The 17,249-nt window shown below is 40.5% G+C and overlaps 1 long non-coding RNA gene across 2 annotated transcripts in view; it reads right to left on the minus strand.

Moving 5' to 3' along the window:
- The window catches only part of LOC136320296 (uncharacterized), an 87,579-nt gene that overhangs the window by 19,208 nt on the left and 51,122 nt on the right, over positions 1-17,249 (minus strand). The window contains exon 2 of one of the 2 annotated variants that reach the window (XR_010728299.1): positions 14,160-14,301. The exons of the other annotated variant lie outside the window; for it this stretch is intronic. This is a non-coding gene — a long non-coding RNA (uncharacterized lncRNA). The remainder of the gene's footprint in view (positions 1-14,159; positions 14,302-17,249) is intronic. 2 annotated transcript variants of the gene reach the window in all.

Here is a 17,249-nt window from a genome sequence, read left to right on the forward strand (position 1 = left end):
CTAGAGAGGGAGTTATACATAACTCCATTTGATTTGATAAGAGAGCATCTTCTGGGTACTTACTATGTGACAGGCACAATTGGAGGTCCAGAGGGACTGGATGAGCCCACAGTCACAATGGGGGATGTTATTAGCATGCTGTTTGTCTGCCTCTCCCCCTTACCCACTCAGGGGAGGACCATGGGAAGGCCATGGGGTTCGGGCAGTGTGAAAGCATCTCTGACATTTTAGAAGGGTGAGGTCTTATTCCCCTCTGACCCACAAAGAGTAAGAATAAAGGTGGAGAATTCAGAGGACTTCTTTTCCACCAGTGAAGAGAGCTTGTTTAATCATCTAAAACCTAAAAGGAGGGTGGGGATGGGGAGAGAGAGAGAGAGAGAAAAGAGAGAAAGATCCATTTGGCAGTTCCCAATTCAGATAGAGCTTCCAGTGACTTGAGCTAGTTTGATTGGAGTCTAGGAATACATTATGGGCTGAGTCCTGATTCTTCCTGTTACTGAGGTTTGACATGAATGCATGCAGGTGGGAATCTCACCTGCAGGCAAAAGCAAAGGCAAACAAAGATGAGAACAATGAGTAAGGAAAGAAAGACTCGAACCAGGAACAAGTGTTGACTAGATGCTTTGGCATCTCAGACCCAAACCACCAAGTCCCAGGCTGAGATGCCAGTGCATGAATGCTAACTCCCTGGGAGCATTTCTACCCCATGCTTCTACCACAGAATCCTTTTGGTTTTACATAAATCTGGATGTCAACTCTGACTCACACTCAGGGTTCTGTTGATGCCATGGAAACACCTGTGTACTTGGAGCTATGCCTGACTTCCCTCACAAAAGCACACTGCTGGTTTAATTGAATTGAACTTCTGGTTATATGACAAAGTTGATTATTGGTACAGACAATCCAATTATACATATTGACAAAGGCTATAATGAACTCTATTGTCTGTGGTAGGTAGAATTTTAAATAAGTTATTTTTCTCAGCTCCATTTTCCTCCTAGATCTTTTTTTTTTCTTTGAGAGAGAAGGAGAAACAGGAAGGGAGAGAGATGAGAAGCATCAACTTGTAGTTGTTCACTTATTTATTCATTGATTGCTTCTCATACATTTGACTGGGAGGCTCAAGCCAAGCCAGTAACCTCTTGCTCAAGCCAATGACCTTGAACTCAAGCCAGCAACCTTTGGGCTTCAGCTAGAGACCTTGGGATCATGTTGATGATTCCGTCCTTAAGCTGGTGACCTTGGGGTTTTGAACCTGGGTCCTCAGCATTCCACATCAATGCTCTATCCTCTGCACCACCACTGGCCAGGCCTCCTCCTAGATCTTGAGGAGCAAATGGAAAGTATGTGCAGAAAAATGTGCAACGATGTCCCTAGTAGCACTGTGAATTATAGAAAAACATTGTTAATAACATAAATATGCATCAAAAAATTAAATATAATACAATGAGATGCAGCATTAAAAATAGACCTTGATAACATTATACTGAGTGAAATAAGTAAAACAGAAAAAACTAAGAACTATATGATTCCATACATAGATGGGACATAAAAATGAGACTCAGAGACATGGACAAGAGTGTGATGGTAATGGGCGGGGGGAGGAAGGGGGTGGGGGTAGGGGAGGGGCACAAAGAAAACCAGATAGAAGGTGACGGAAGACAATTTGACTTTGGATGAGGGGTATACAACATAATCAAATGTCAAAGTAATCTGGAGATGTTTTCTCTGAACATATGAACCCTGATTTATCAATGTCACCCCATTAAAATTAATAAAAACAAACAAACAAACAAAAAAATGATGTAGTCTATCCATTAACATGGAAAGCTGTCCATAATGTATTTGTGAAATGGGAATAAAACTAGGCTGCTTGTCATGTACACCATGAGCCCATTTTACAATGTGTATGTGTACATACATGTTTACACATGCATAGAAGGATTCAGCCACTGGTGAAGAATTTTCTCTGGTAGAAGGTGGGAAAGGGTTAGAAAGGGATTAGTCACAAGGAGATATTATATTTATATATGTTTCTGTATTGCTTTATTTTTGTTTTATAACCAGCATGTATTATTTTTATAATTAAAAAAAATGGCAATAAATATATTTACCTATCAGGAAAATGTAACATTCATTTTTTATGTGTGAATATAATTTACATAACTCCCTTATTACAGGCCTTGATCTTAGAAAGAGTTTCATTAATGGTACCTAGTACCGTTACTATTAGAACATACTGGACACCTGTTTTCTCCACAGTTCACTCCCTAAATGTTTTTTTGGGTTTTTTTTTTGTATTTTTCTGAAATGAGAAGCGGGGATGCAGACAGACTCCCGTATGTACCCAACTGGGATCTGCCAGGCATGCCCACCTGGGCTGTTGCTCTTGCAATTGGAGCTATTCTAGCACCTTAAGTGGAGGCCATGGAGCCATTCTCAGCGCCCAGGCCAACTTTTCTCCAATGGAGCCTTGGCTGCAGGAGGGGAGGAGAGAGATAGAGAGAAAGGAGAAGGGGAAAGGTGGAGAAGCAGATGGCCACATTTCTTGTGTGCCATAGCCGGGAATTGAACCTGGGACTTCCACACACCGGGCCGATGATGCTCTACTGCTGAGCCAACCCTAAATGTTATCTTTTTTAGTGCAACTTTCTCTAAACACCCTTTCTGAATTTTCCTCCTTTTAACACACACACAGAGACACAAACACACACACACACACACACACACTCCAGCTCTCTCCCCTGATTGACCTTGTCCTTAGAACACTGGCGTCTCATGTGCTGTTATGCCCTTTTCACCTTGTGTGCTGTCTCTTTCCTCTTGCTGGCATGCTAGCTCTAAGAGGGCAGGGACTTGAGTCAGCTTTGCTCACAGCCACCTCCCTAGCACCCACCCACAATAGGCCTGGCACATGGAAGGGCCTCAGCAACTATTTGTTAAATGAAGAGATGAATAACACTGTTATTACGAATGTGGGATAAGATCATCTGCATAAGGTGTGAGGACTACAGAAGCCCTAGCAGGGGTCTCCAAACTTTTTACACAGGGGGCCAGTTCACTGTCTCTCAGACCATGGGAGGGCTGCCAAATACAGTGGTCCTCTCACTGACCACCAATGAAAGAGGTGCCCCTTCCAGAAGTGCAGTGGGGGCTGGATAAATGGCCTCAGGGGGCCGCATTGTGGCCCGTGGGCCGTAGTTTGGGGATGCCTGCAAAGGCACAGCTCTGACATTGAATTATCCAGGTGTGAACATGGGCTTCCTGGTCATAAACTGAATTACTCTGGGAAAATTCTTTAATCCTTTGGAGTTTCTGATTTCTTGTCTATAAAATGCAAATAAAAAGTCAAAAAGAGACTTCTGTTTCTAGGTAAGATGGAGACCAGATTTACCCTCCCCAAAGAGAACAAAATGAAACAATAGTGCTTAAGACACTCACTGGCCATCAGACAACAAAGGGCAGCATTCTCTGAGAGATGGGAAGCACATAAGGGAGCCTTACCACTGAAAAGGTTTCCTAACTGTGGTGCAGGAGGTGGACCCCAGACAGAGCCTGGAGGACTTTCTAAATCCAAGAAAGAAGGAGCTGAGAGTTGGGGGAAACCAAGGTGCCAGAGTTACAGGACAGAGTGCCAGAGAGGAGGGGGCACACACAAAGGGGAAACAGTCCCCAAAAGGGTCTTCCTCAAGGATTCAACAGAGTATGGATTAGTGAGGACTGATCAAAACAGAGTACAGGTCATGTGAGGAAAGTAATTGAGGCAGGAAACAAAGAACACCTGCAAAGATTAGAAGTAAGACTGCCCATGCCCACCTGGGGCTGGGACTAGTGCCTGATCCTAGCAGTCAAACTGGAAAACCTCATGGTTGACGGGGCATCAACCTTTCCCTAGAAGTGGAAAAAAACAGCTTACATTGAGCACTACTTCAATCCTGGTGAATATAAAAGCCAGACCTGAAAAGGTCAGACTATTTCCAAGTTAGTTACCTATATCTCAACACACAGATGACAAATATTTCTAAAACTATAAAATTATCCAGCACCCAACATGGTGAAATTAATAATATCTAGCATCCAGTAAAAGATGACCAGATACATGAAGAAGCAGGAAAATACAATCCATCATGGAAAGAATGATCAATCAAAACTATCTAGGAATGACACAGAAATTTTAAATGGCAAACAAGGACATTAAAATACATATATATAGAAGACAAGATGGTGATGGAGTAGGTGGACATACCAACTTCCACCTGCCAGAACCAAAGTGGGTTAAAAACTAATTTTAAAAACCATCATCTGGAAAAACCTACTTTGGACTAAACTAAGAAGACTCTTTAACCAAGGAACACTGAAGAAGCCACACTGAGACTGGTAGGAAAAGTGGAAACACGGAGAGGGCTGCCCAGTTCCCTGGAGCAAACAGCAGCCAGGAGAGACTCGCATGGCGGGAAGTGAGTTTAGCAGAGAGGGGAGGGTTCTGAGTCCCAGGAACCTAGAGAGGAACCTAGCAGCCCCAGAGCCTAGAGAGGTGTATGGACAGTATTTAGCTGGAAACAAGACAGGATACTATTTGTGAGAAAGAGACTGATTTCTCAGACCCAGGATTCTTCTAAAAGGGACTGCGCAAAAAACCTCTGTCACAACCACTCACCTGGGGCTCTGGGGGACAGGGGGAGAGGAGAAGACCAGAGTAGCAGGAAGAGAGTATAATCTCGGAGGCACAGGGAGAAACATTTTGAGAGACAGCCACCCTAACCTCTGGGATGAGTCACTCCCCAAATCTGAAGTGAATATTTCCCCTGGAAACAGCAATACCAGCAAAGGGAAGCAGGACACCAGCCAAACAAGCTCTCCTGCGGCACCCAGAGCAAAGTCGCTTAGAAGGAGGGAGCTTTTGGGACTACAGTAGTGAGTGTTAGGGTCTGAGCTGCAGCGCCCCCACCCACACGGCTGAGGGCTCACCGGAGGGTGGGTGGCAGCGGAACGCGGATGCGCGGTTCTATCGGCAAAGGTGGAAGCTGGCTGGCCACCACTGAGGCCCAGCTGTGAGCTCAGTCTTGCCTGGCTGGGGAAGAGAGGACGTGAAAAAGTGGTCAAGCCCAGCTGCAAACCGCCTGCAATCCAGCCTGCAGAGTAAGGGCGGGAACCCTGGAAGGGGCAGAGACCCACCGCTGAGCAAGAGCACAGGGGCACAGCCTTGCCCTGCCCACAGAACCGAGGCTTGTGGTCTGATCTGGGAGCTAGCTCCTCCCATGGGGGTGGAGCCAAAAGCCCAGAACAGGTGGAGTTCTGCTACTGAGCATGGCCACGCAGCCCTGCCTGGCCTGTGGAGCCAAGGCTTACAACTATCCCATGAGCAGGCTCCTCCTGCAAGGGCAGAGCAAAAGCCCGGAATCAGGTGGAGACCCGCAGCTGAGCAAAGGTGCTCACCCCTGCCCTCAGGGCCAAGCATAATGCCACCCACGGGGGTGGGGTAAAGGCCAAGGCCACCGAGGCTTGTACACCCGAGCATGTGATGATAGCCACTCCCGTGAAGGAGAGGCAGAAACCACAGCAACAGCCCCAGTGGGCAAGCACCACCAAAGCCCATACCCAAATGCCCTAGGCAGCAACAGCAGAGGAGGTGATGGGCCTGCAGACAGACCACACCTAGAGGCCACACCCAGTGGACTATAGTGACCAAAACCTTCTTTAACACAGAGAAAATGAGAAGGCAGAGAAATGCAACACAAATGAATAAAGAGAAATCCCCAGAAAAGGACCTGAATGAGTCAGATATAACCAAATTACCAGATACAGAGTTAAAGATAACGATTGTTAGGATGCTCAAAGATATTAGAACAACAATAGATGGTCATTACGAACACCTAACTAAAGAGATAGCAAATATAAAAAAGGACATTGAAATAATAAAAAAGAATCAGTCAGAAATGACAAATACAATGTCAGAAATGAAGAACACAGTGGAAGGAATTAAAAGCAGGATGGATGAAGCTGAGAATCGAATCAGCAAGTTAGAGGACAAGATAAATGAAGGTGGAAGCAGAGAAGGAAAAAGAAAAGAGACTCAAAAAGTCTGAGGAAATGCTAACAGCTCTGTGACAACATGAAGAGAAATAACATCTGCATCATAGGGGTTCCTGAAGAAGAAGAGAAAGAACAAGGGAAAGAGACTTTTTCCTCAAATTTCTTTCTTTCTTTATTTTTAATGGGGTGACATCAGTAAATCAAGATACATATATTCAGAGATAACATGTCCAGGTTATCTTGCCGTTCAATTATGTTGCATACCCATCACCCAAAGTCAGATTGTCCTCTGTCACCTTCTATCTAGTTCTCTTTGTGCCCCTCCCCCTCCCCCTTGCCTCTCCCTCTCCCCCCTCCCCCCGTAACCACCACACTCTTATCAATGTCTCTTGGTCTCACTTTTATGTCCCGTCTATGTATGGAATAATGCAGTTCCTGTTTTTTTCTGATTTACTTATTTCACTCCGTATAATGTTATCAAGATTCCATCATTTTGCTATAAATGATCTGATGTCATCATTTCTTATGGCTGAGTAGTATTCCATAGTGTATATGTGCCACATCTTCTTTACCCAGTCATCTATTGACGAGCTTTTTGTTTGTTTCCATGTCCTGGCCACTGTGAACAATGCTGCAATGAACATGGGGCTGCATGTGTCTTTACATATCAATGTTTCTGAGTTTTGGGGGTATATACCCAGTAGAGGGATTGCTGGGTCATAAGGTAGTTCTATTTTCAGTTTTTTGAGGAACCACCATACTTTCTTTCATAATGGTTGTACTACTTTACATTCCCACCAACAGTGTATGAGGGTTCCTTTTTCTCCACAGCCTCTCCAACATTTGCTATTACTTGTCTTGTTAATAGTAGCTAATCGAACAGGTGTGAGGTGGTATCTCATTGCAGTTTTGATTTGCATTTCTCTAATAATCAAAGAAGATGAGCATCTTTTCATATATCTGTTGGCCATTTGTATTTCTTCCTGGGAGAAGTGTTTGTTTATATCCTCTTCCCATTTTTTTTATTGGATTGTTTGTTTGTTTGTTGTTGAGTTTTATGAGTTCTTTGTATATTTTGGATATTAGGCCCTTATCTGAGTAGGTGTTTAAAATATCATTTCCCAATTAGTTGGCTGTCTGTTTATCTTGTTATCAGTTTCTCTTGCTGAGCAAAAACTTCTTAGTCTGATGTAGTCCCATTCATTAATTTTTGCTTTCACTTCTCTTGCCTGTGGAGTCAAATTCATAAAATGCTCTTTAAAGCCCAGGTCCATGAGTTTAGTACCTATGTCTTCTTCTATGTGCTTTATTGTTTCAGGTCTTATATTTAGAACTTTGATCCATTTTGAGTTAATTTTAGTACAGGGGGATAAACTGTAATCCAATTTCATTCTTTTGCATGTGGCTTTCCAGTTTTCCCAGCACTATTTGTTGAAGAGGCTTTCTTTTCTCCATTGTGTGTTGTTGGCCCCTTAATCAAAAATTATTTGACTATATATATATGAGGTTTTATTTCTGGGCTTTCTATTTTGTTCCATTGGTCTGAGTGTCTATTTTTCTGCCAATACCATGCTGTTTTGATTGTCGTGGCCCTATAATATAGTATGAAGTCAGGTATTGTAATGCCCCCAGCTTCATTCTTTTTCCTTAGGATTGCTTTGGCTATTCGGGTCTTTTTATAGTTCCATATAAATCTGGTTATTTTTTGCTCCATTTCTTTAAAAAATGTCATTGAAATTTTGATGGGAATTGCACTAAATTTGTATATTGCTTTGGGTAGTATGGCCATCTTGATTATATTTATTCTACCTAATCAAGAACAAGAAATATTCTTCCATCTCATTATATCTTTTTCTATTTCCCTTAACAATGGTTTATAGTTTTCATTGTATAAGTCCTTTACATTCTTTGTTATGTTTATTCCTAGGTTTTTTTTTGTTTTTTTTTTTTTTGTTTGCAATCGTGAAGGGGATTATTCTTTTGAGTTCATTATCAAATGTTTCATTGTTGGCATATAGAAAGGCTATTGACTTCTGTATGTTAATTTTGTATCCTGTGACCTTAGTGTATTGGCTTATTGTTTCTAGTAGTCTTTTTGTGGATTCTTTGGGGTTTTCGATGTATAGGATCATATCATCTGCAAAAAGTGATACCTTTACTTCTTCTTTTCCGTTACGGATGCCTTTTATTTCTTTGTCTTGTCTGATTGCTCTGGCTAGAACCTCTAGTACCACATTAAACAAGAGTGGAGAGAGTGGACAACCCTGTCTTGTTCCTGATTTAAGGGGGAAAGTCCTCAGTTTAGTGCCATTTAATATGATGTTAGCTGATGGTTTATCATATATGGCCTTTATCATGTTGAGGTATTTTTCTTCTATACCCATTTTGTTGAGAGTCTTAAACATAAAATTGTGTTGTATTTTATCAAAAGCCTTTTCTGCATCTATTGATAGTATCATGTGGTTCTTGTTCTTTGTTTTGTTGATATGGTGTATTACGTTAACCGTTTTACGTATGTCGAACCATCCTTGAGATTCTGGGATGAATCCCACTTGATCATGATGTATTACTTTTTTAATATGTTGTTGTATTTGATTTGCTAGTATTTTGTTTAATATTTCAGCATCTGTATTCATTAGAGATATTGGTCTGTACTTTTCTTTTTTTGTGCCATCCTTGCCTGGTTTTGGTATAAGGGTTATGTTGGCCTCATAAAATGTGTTTGGAAGTATTGCTTCTTCTTCAATTTTTTGGAAGACTTTCAGTAGAATAGGAACCAAGTCTTCTTTGAAGGTTTGATAACATTCGCTGGTATAGCTGTCTGGGCCTGGACTTTTATTTTTGGGGAGGTTTTTAATGGTTTTTTCTATTTCTTCTCTACTAATAGGTCTGTTTAGGCTTTCTGCTTCTTCATGACCCAGTCTAGGAAGGTTGTATTGTTCTAGGAATTTATCCATTTCTTGTAGGTTGTTGAATTTAGTGGCATAAAGTTTTTCATAGTATTCTACAATAATTCTTTGTATATCTACGGTGTCCGTGGTGATTTCTCCTCTTTCATTTTGGATTTTGTTTATATACGTTCTTTCTCTTTTTTCCTTGGTAAGTCTTGCCAAGGGTTTGTCAATTTTGTTGATCTTTTCAAAGAACCAGCTCTTTGTTCTATTAATTTTTTTATAGTTTTACTGTTCTCTATTTCATTTATTTCTGCTCTGATTTTTATTATCTCCTTTCTTCAGCTGGTTTTGGGTTGTCTTTGTTCTTCTTTTTCTAGTTCCTTAACGTGTGAAGTTAAGTGGTTCACTTGGGCTCTCTCTTGTTTGTTCATATATGCCTGAAGTGATATGAACTTCCCTCTTATCACTGCTTTTGCTGCATCCATAAATTCTGATATGTCATATTGTCATTTTCATTTGTCTGTATATATCTTTTGATCTCTGCACTTATTTTCTCCTTGACCCATTCCTTCTTTAAAAGTATGTTGTTTAGTTTCCACATTTTTGTGGGAGTTTTTCCCTCTTTTTTGCAGTTGAATTCTAGTTTCAAGGCTTTAGGATCAGAAAATATGCTTGGTACAACTTCGATTTTTCTAAATTTGCTGATGTTGTTTTTGTGGCCCAACCTATGGTCAATTCTTGAGAATAATCCATGTACACTGGAGAAAAATGTATACTCAGTCACTTTGGGATAAAATGTCCTGTAGATGTCTATCATATCCAGGTGCTCTAGTGTTTTGTTTCAGGCCACTATATCTTCGTTGATTCTCTGGTTGGATGACCGATCTAGAGCCGTCAGTGGTGTATTGAGGTCTCCAAGTATGATTGTATTTTTGTCAGTTTTTGTTTTAAGGTCAAGAAGTAGCTGTCTTATATATTTTGGTGCTCCTTGGTTTGGTGCATATATATTAAGAATTGTTATGTCTTCTTGATTCAGTGTCCCCTTAGCCATTATGAAATGACCATTTTTGTCTCTGAGTACTTTTTTTTTTTTAATAAATTTTTATTAATGGTAATGGGATGACATTAATAAATCAGGGTACATATATTTAAAGAAAACATGTCTAGGTTATTTTGTCATTAAATTATGTTGCGTACCCCTCGCCCAAAGTCAGATTGTCCTCCGCCACCCTCTATCTAGTTCTCTGTGCCCCTCCCCCTCCCCCTAACTCTCTCCCTCCCTCCCTCCCATGTCCTCCCTCCCCCCACCCCTGGTAACCACCACACTCTTGTCCATGTCTCTTAGTCTCTGAGTACTTTTGTTGTCTTGTAGTCAGCATTATCAGATATGAGTATTGCTACGCCTATCTCTTTTTTGGATGTCTTTTGCTTGGAGTATTGTTTTTCAGCCTTTCACTTTGAATTTGTTTTTATCCTTGTTACTTAAATGAGTTTCTTGTAGGCAGCATACAGTTGGATTTTCTTTTTTGATCCATTCTACTACTCTGTGTCTTTTTATTGGTAAGTTTAATCCATTTACATTTAGTGTAATTATTGACACTTGTGAGTTCCCTATTGCCATTTTATAGATTGTTTTCTGTTAGTTTTGTGTCTTGTTTGATGCTTCTCTTTCATTTTTCTATCTTTTATTTTTATTTGGTTGTGTTCCATACATCTTTCCTCTGTTGCTATGTTTTTTATCTCATGTGCTTTTGTGGTGGTTTTTTCAGTGGTGGTTACCATTAAGTAATGAAAAGGATTCCTACCCTGTTCATTGTAGTGCAATATTTTGTGAGTACTTTTGCACTCCATTACCCTTTGCTACTGTTAATCTCCATCCTCTCCCCCCCTTTCATTTTGTTGTCACAGTTTAAAGTTGGTTTTATTGTGTTCTTGGAGCTTTTACTTGTGGGTTTTTTTGTGTTTTTTTTTATTCTTTGTATCTGATTGGAGAACCCCCTTTAGTATTTCCTGGAGTGGGGGTTTTCTGGTGATAAATTCCCTCATCTTTTCTGTATCTGTGAATGTTTTTATTTCTCCTTCATATTTGAAGGATAGCTTTGTTGGGTATAGTATTCGTGGCTGGAAGTTCCTCTCTTTCAAGACTTTAAAAATTGTGGTCCACTCTCTTCTAGCTTGTAGAGTTTCTGTTGAGAAATCTGATGATAATCTAATGGGCCTTTCTTTATATGTTGTATTCTTCTTTTCCCTGGCTGCCTTGAGAATTTTTTCTTTGCAGTTGGTTTGTGCCAATTTCATTATGATGTGCCTTGAAGTAGGTTTGTTGGGGTTAAGAAAACTTGAAGTTCTGTTTGCTTCTGGAATTTGAGGTTTTAGTTCTTTTTACAGGCTTGGGAAGTTCTCATCTATTATTTGTTTGAGTATGTTCTCCATTCCATTTTCTCTCTCTTCTCCCTCTGATATACCTATTATTCTCATGTTATTCTTTTTGATGGAGTCAGATAATTTTTGTAGGGCTATCTCATTTTTAAAAATTTTTGAGTCTCTTTCTTCTTCTCTTTGTTGTGCCTCAAGTTGCTTGTCTTCTATTTCACTAATCCTCTCTTCTATCTGGCCTGTTCTATTAGCTAAGCTTGTTACCTCGTTTTTTAGCTCGTGAGTTGAGTTTTTCATCTTTGTTTGATTTGTTTTTATAGTTTCAATTTCCTTGGAGATATACTCTTTGTGTTAATCAAGTTGTTTTCTGAGCTCCCTAAATTGCCTTTCTGTGTTTTCTTGTATATCTCTGAGTATTTTTAGGATTTCTATTTTAAATTTTCTGTCATTTAACTCCAAAGTTTCCAATATCTTAAATTTTTTCTCCATAGATTTTTCCTCATTTTTCTGTGTTACCTCTCTTTCTTTTATATCCATGATATTCGATTTTCTCTTCTTTAATGGCACCTGAGGGTGGTTTTTTTTATAGTATTAGTAATATTTAATATGGAATAAAAAGTTAAAAAATAAAAATAAAAATAAAAAATTGAGGTTTTTTAAAAAAATTAATCATTAAATAAAGAAAAATAAAATAAATAAAAATTTGAGAAAAAAGGGAATTATTCCTTCCCCTCCTTTTTTCCTCTCCTCTCCTCTCCCCTCTTTCTTGAGAAAATCTTGTGGTCAACTGTGAATTATATTGTACTAAATAGAACAAACAATACCTGTAATGGAGGGCCTGAATGGAGAGAAGTAATAAAGGGGTAAAGGAAAAAGAAAAAAAAAACAAGGAAAAAAATAAATATATATATAAAAGGGGGGGCATTATAGACCCACAAAAAGCAAATAAGAAAAAAATTTGGGTCAAGAATAAAATGATTTGCTTTTAGGTGTTGGCTGACTAAGAGTTATGATGAGAGGAATAAGAGGGAAACAGGAAAAAGGGGTGGAAAATTAAAAAATTACTCTTGTATTTAGTGGAACAAGAACTAGATAAAATGGAGAGCCAGGGATGGTAGCACTGCTAATGAGTTAAAAAGGTGAAGTAAAAACCCCCAAAATGCCACAAACTTAAGTTTGAGTCCCAGATAAGATAATTTGTTCATTTTTGAGGTTTGAATGACAGAAGACGTAAAGGAGAAAGGAAGAGACTAATATAGAGGGAGAAAAGAGAGAGAGAGAGAGAGAAAAGATGGAACCACTAAAAGAAGAAAAAAGAAGAGGAGAGAGAGAGAGTTAGGGGTTTTGGAGTGCAACCCTCATGGAGAGAAAGGAAGAGGAAAGAAAAGATAATGGGAGATGTAACACTTATGGGTAGTGTAGTTCAAAGAGAGGCGAGAGTAAGACTGACAGAGAATTAAACGACCAAGTTGGAATAGGGGGGAAAAATCAAGAATGAAGATAAGAGACACAGATGAACAAATATAATAAAATGGGATAGGTTATAAAGTCTGTGGATTATTCTTGATTTTGAGAGGTTATCATCTAGCCTTTTCTTTTCTGTCTCTCTTTCTGGTCAGTGATTTTGTACCCCGGGTTCTGCCCCTGTGGCACGCTCTGGTAAAGGTTTGCAGTTGATAATTCTCTATGGCGATGTCATGTATTGGGCTTCAGTCTCGTTGGCAGTCAAGGCTCATTAGCATTTATAGGCTCCAACAGTGAGAGGGTCTGTGTTCCTGGAGCCTCTCTCCTAGTCTTTCCTTCTACAATTAGAAACCTGATAATCCAGCTATGGGGTTGCTGCTGCCTCTGCTTGGATAGTAAGAGGCTCAAAGAGCTGGCAACTCCCCACTCTATTCCCACTCAGCACAGGGCTCTGAGTAAGGCTCAGTCAGTCAGAGCTGCTAGCATAATTAGGCGGGGCTTCCACCCACTCAAAGACCTCTGGCTCTGCCCCTCTGTGGGATAGCATGGGTGCCCACCCCTGAGGTGTTCAGAGGAATATCTTACCCACTCTCCGTATGCGCCGACCAGGATGTCAGACCAGCCGTGTCACACTTTGAGTGAAACCCCTGCCCACACGGAAAAGTTCCAGCATTGGAATTGGCTTTTGCTCTCTCCCCGTGCACGGCCCCCTCAGGGTGCTGGGGCGGTTCGGAGATTCCGCTCCTGGCCCACTTACAGGCCTCTCACTCTGCCCCTCTGTGGGAAAACATGGGCGCCCACCCCTGAGGAGTTCGGAGGAATCTCTTGCCCACTCTCCGTGCGTGCCGACCTGAATATCAGGCCAGCCGTCTCTCACTCCAAGTAAGCCCTCTGCTCGCATGGAAAAGTTCCAGTGTTGGAATTGGCTCTAGCTTCTTTCCCGTGTGCGGCTTTTTCAGGGCGCTGGGGCGGTTCGGAGATTCCGCTTTTGGCCCACACAGAGGCCTCTGACTCTGCCTCTCTGTGGGTTATCACGGGTGGCGCCCACCCCTGAAGTGTTCGTAGGAATCTCTCGCCCACTATCCACGCGCGCCGACCAGGAGATGGGGAAAATGGCTGCCCCACTTGTCTTTCTTTGTCTGGGTTTGGCGCGCGTGTTAGCTTGAAATGCCCAGGTTTTTCCTCGGCTTGGATCTCCGTGCCACAGCCTGGTTTGGCTGTTTGTACCGCGGCCTGGATCTATTCACTTTCTATGCCTGCCTTAGTTTCTGTATTCTCAGTTCTCAGTGAAAGCCATCCTGTTTGGGTTAGATAGGAAGGCGGAGCATTTCTTACTCCCTATTTCCCCCGGGGGTTGACCATATATCTAGCCAATCTTTCGCTCGACCATACCTTTGGGTGTGTTGCGAAGCATCTGAAGGCTCCAAGGATAGGTTTTTCTGTTTCTGGTTGAAGATCTTGTTGAGTTTATGGGGAGATTTATCGGTATCGCTTCCTACCGCGCCATCACTCTGACGTCATCCCGGGATAGAGACTTTGTTCAAACATATCATAGCTGAAAACTTCTCTCAATTAAGGCAGGAAAACATCTCACAAGTTCAAGAAGCACAGAGAATTCCATTTAAGAGAAACCCAAAGAAATCTACACCAAGACACATCATAATTAAAATACCAAAGCTAAATGATAAAGAGAAAATATTAAAAGCTGCTAAAGAAAAAAAGACTATCATCTACAAAGGAGCCCCCATAAGGATGACTTCCGACTTCTCAATAGAAACACTTGAGGCCAGAAGGAAATGGCAAGAAATATTCAAAGTAATGCAGAACAAGAGCCTACAACCAAGACTACTTTATCCAGCAAGGTTATCGTTTAAAATTGAAGGAGAAATAAAAAGCTTTCCAGACAAAAAAAACCTCAAGTAATTGACTACAACCAAACCAAGGCTGCAAGAAATGCTAAGTGGCCTGTTGCAAACAGATCAAAGGAGAAAAAGAATATAGCAAAAGAGGAATACAGTTTTGTTTTGTTTTTTTGTACTTTTCTGAAGCTGGAAATGGGGAGAGACAGTCAGACAGACACCTGCATGCGCCCAACCGGGATCCACCTGGCACGCCCACCAGGGGTGACGCTCTGCCCACCAGAGGGCGATGCTCTGTCCCTCCGGGGCGTCACTCTGCCACGACCAGAGCAACTCCAGCACCTGGGGCAGAGGCCAAGGAGCCATCCCCAGCGCCCGGGCCATCGTTGCTCCAATGGAGCCTTGTCTGCGGGAGGGGAAGAGAGAGACAGAGAGGAAGGAGGGCGGGGTGGAGAAGCAAATGGGTGCTTCTCCTATGTGCCCTGGCCAGGATTCGAACCCTGGTCCCCCGCACGCCAGGCTTATGCTCTACTGTTGAGCCAACCGGCCAGGACCACCAGTTTTAAAGAATAAAATGGCAATAAACAACTACATATCAATAATAACCTTAAATGTAAATGGATTAAATGATCCAATCAAAAGACATACGGTAGCTGTGTGGATAAGAAAATAGGACCCATACATATGCTGTCTACAAGAGACACACCTTAAAACAAAAGATGCACATAGACTGAAGATAAAAGGATAGAAAAAAAATATTTCATGCAAATGGAAATGAAAAAAAAGCTGGGGTAGCAATACTTATATCAGACAAAAAGGACTTTAAAACACAGGCTATAGTAAGATATAAAGATGGTCACTACATAATGATAAAGGGAGCAATCCAACAGGAATATATAACTATTATAAATATCTACGCACCTAATATAGGAGCACCTAAATATATAAAGCAGACATTGATGGATTTAAAGGATGAAATCAACAGCAATACTATAATAGTAGGGGATTTCAATACTCCACTAACATCACTAGATAGATCCTCAAGAAAGAAAATTAACAAAGAAACAGCAGACTTAAAAGACGTACTAGATCAACTCGATTTAATAGATATCTTCAGAACCTTTCACCCTAAAGCTGCAGAATATACATTCTTTTCAAGTGCTCATGGTACATTCTCTATGATAGACTACATGTTAGGGCATAAATGTGGTCTCAACAAATTTTAGAAGATTGAAATCGTATCGAGCACTTTCTCTGATCACAATGGCATGAAACTAGAAATCAACCACAACAGAAAAACTGAAAAATACTCAAACACTTGGATATTAATTGCATGGTATTAAATAATGGATAGGTTAACAATGACATCAAGGAAGAAATAAAAAAATTCCTAGACACGAACGATAATGAGCATACATCAACTCAAAATTTATGGGACACAACAAAAGCAGTACTGAGAGCGAAGTTCATAGCATTACAGGCATACCTTAAGAAGCTAGAAAAAGCTCAAATAAACAACTTAACCCTGCATCTAAAATAACTAGAAAAAGAACAGCAAGTAAATCCCAGAGCTAGTAGAAGGAAGGAAATAATAAAGATCAGAGCAGAAATAAATGACATAAAGGCTAAAGAAACAATAGAGAGAATCAATGAAATCAGGAGCTGGTTCTTTGAAAAGGTAAACAAAATCGATGAACCTTTAACCAGACTCACCAAGAATAAAAGAGAGAGGACTCAAATAAATAAAATTAGAAATGAGAGGGGAGAAATAACAACTGACACAACAGAAATACAAAATATTGTAAGAAAATACTATGAAGATCTGTATGCCAAAAACTAAACAACCTAGGTAAAATGGACAAATTCCTTGAAACATATAATCTTCCAAAAATTAATCTGGAAGAATCAGAAAATCTAAACAGTCCAATTACAACAAATAAGATTGAAACAGTTATCAAAAAACTCCCAAAAAAGAAAGTCCTGGGCCTGATGGCTTCACAAGTGAATTCTACCAAATATTCAAAGAAGAACTAACTCCTATCCTTCTCAAGCTATTTCAAAAAATTCAAGAGGAAGGAAGACTTTCAAGCTGCTTTTATGAAGTGAGTATAATTCTGATTCCAAAACCAGGCAAAGACAACACAGAGAAAGAAAATTATAGGCCAATATCCCTGATGAATATAGATGCTAAAATCCTCAACAAAATATTAGCAAACATGATTGAGCAATGTATGAAAAAAATCACACACTGTGATCAAGTGGGATTTATTCTTGGGAGGCAAGGCTGGTACAATATTTGCAAATCAATCAATGTGATTCATCACATAAACAAAAGGAAGGAGAAAAACCACATGATAATTTCAATAGATGCAGAAAAAGCATTTGATAAAATCCAACACCCATTCATGATCAAAACTCTCAGCAAAGTGGGAATACAGGGAACATACCTTAACATGATAAAGGCCATCTATGACAAACATCATACTCAATGGGCAAAAATTAAAAGCAATCCCTTAAGATCAGGAACAAGGCAGGAATGCCTCCTTTCACCACTCTTTTTCAACATAGTTCTGGAAGTCCTAGGCACAGCAATCAGATAAGAAAAAGAAATAAAAGGCATCCA

Source organism: Saccopteryx bilineata, chromosome 1 (genome assembly GCF_036850765.1).
Source record: "Saccopteryx bilineata isolate mSacBil1 chromosome 1, mSacBil1_pri_phased_curated, whole genome shotgun sequence".
NCBI classification, from domain to species: domain Eukaryota; kingdom Metazoa; phylum Chordata; class Mammalia; order Chiroptera; family Emballonuridae; genus Saccopteryx; species Saccopteryx bilineata.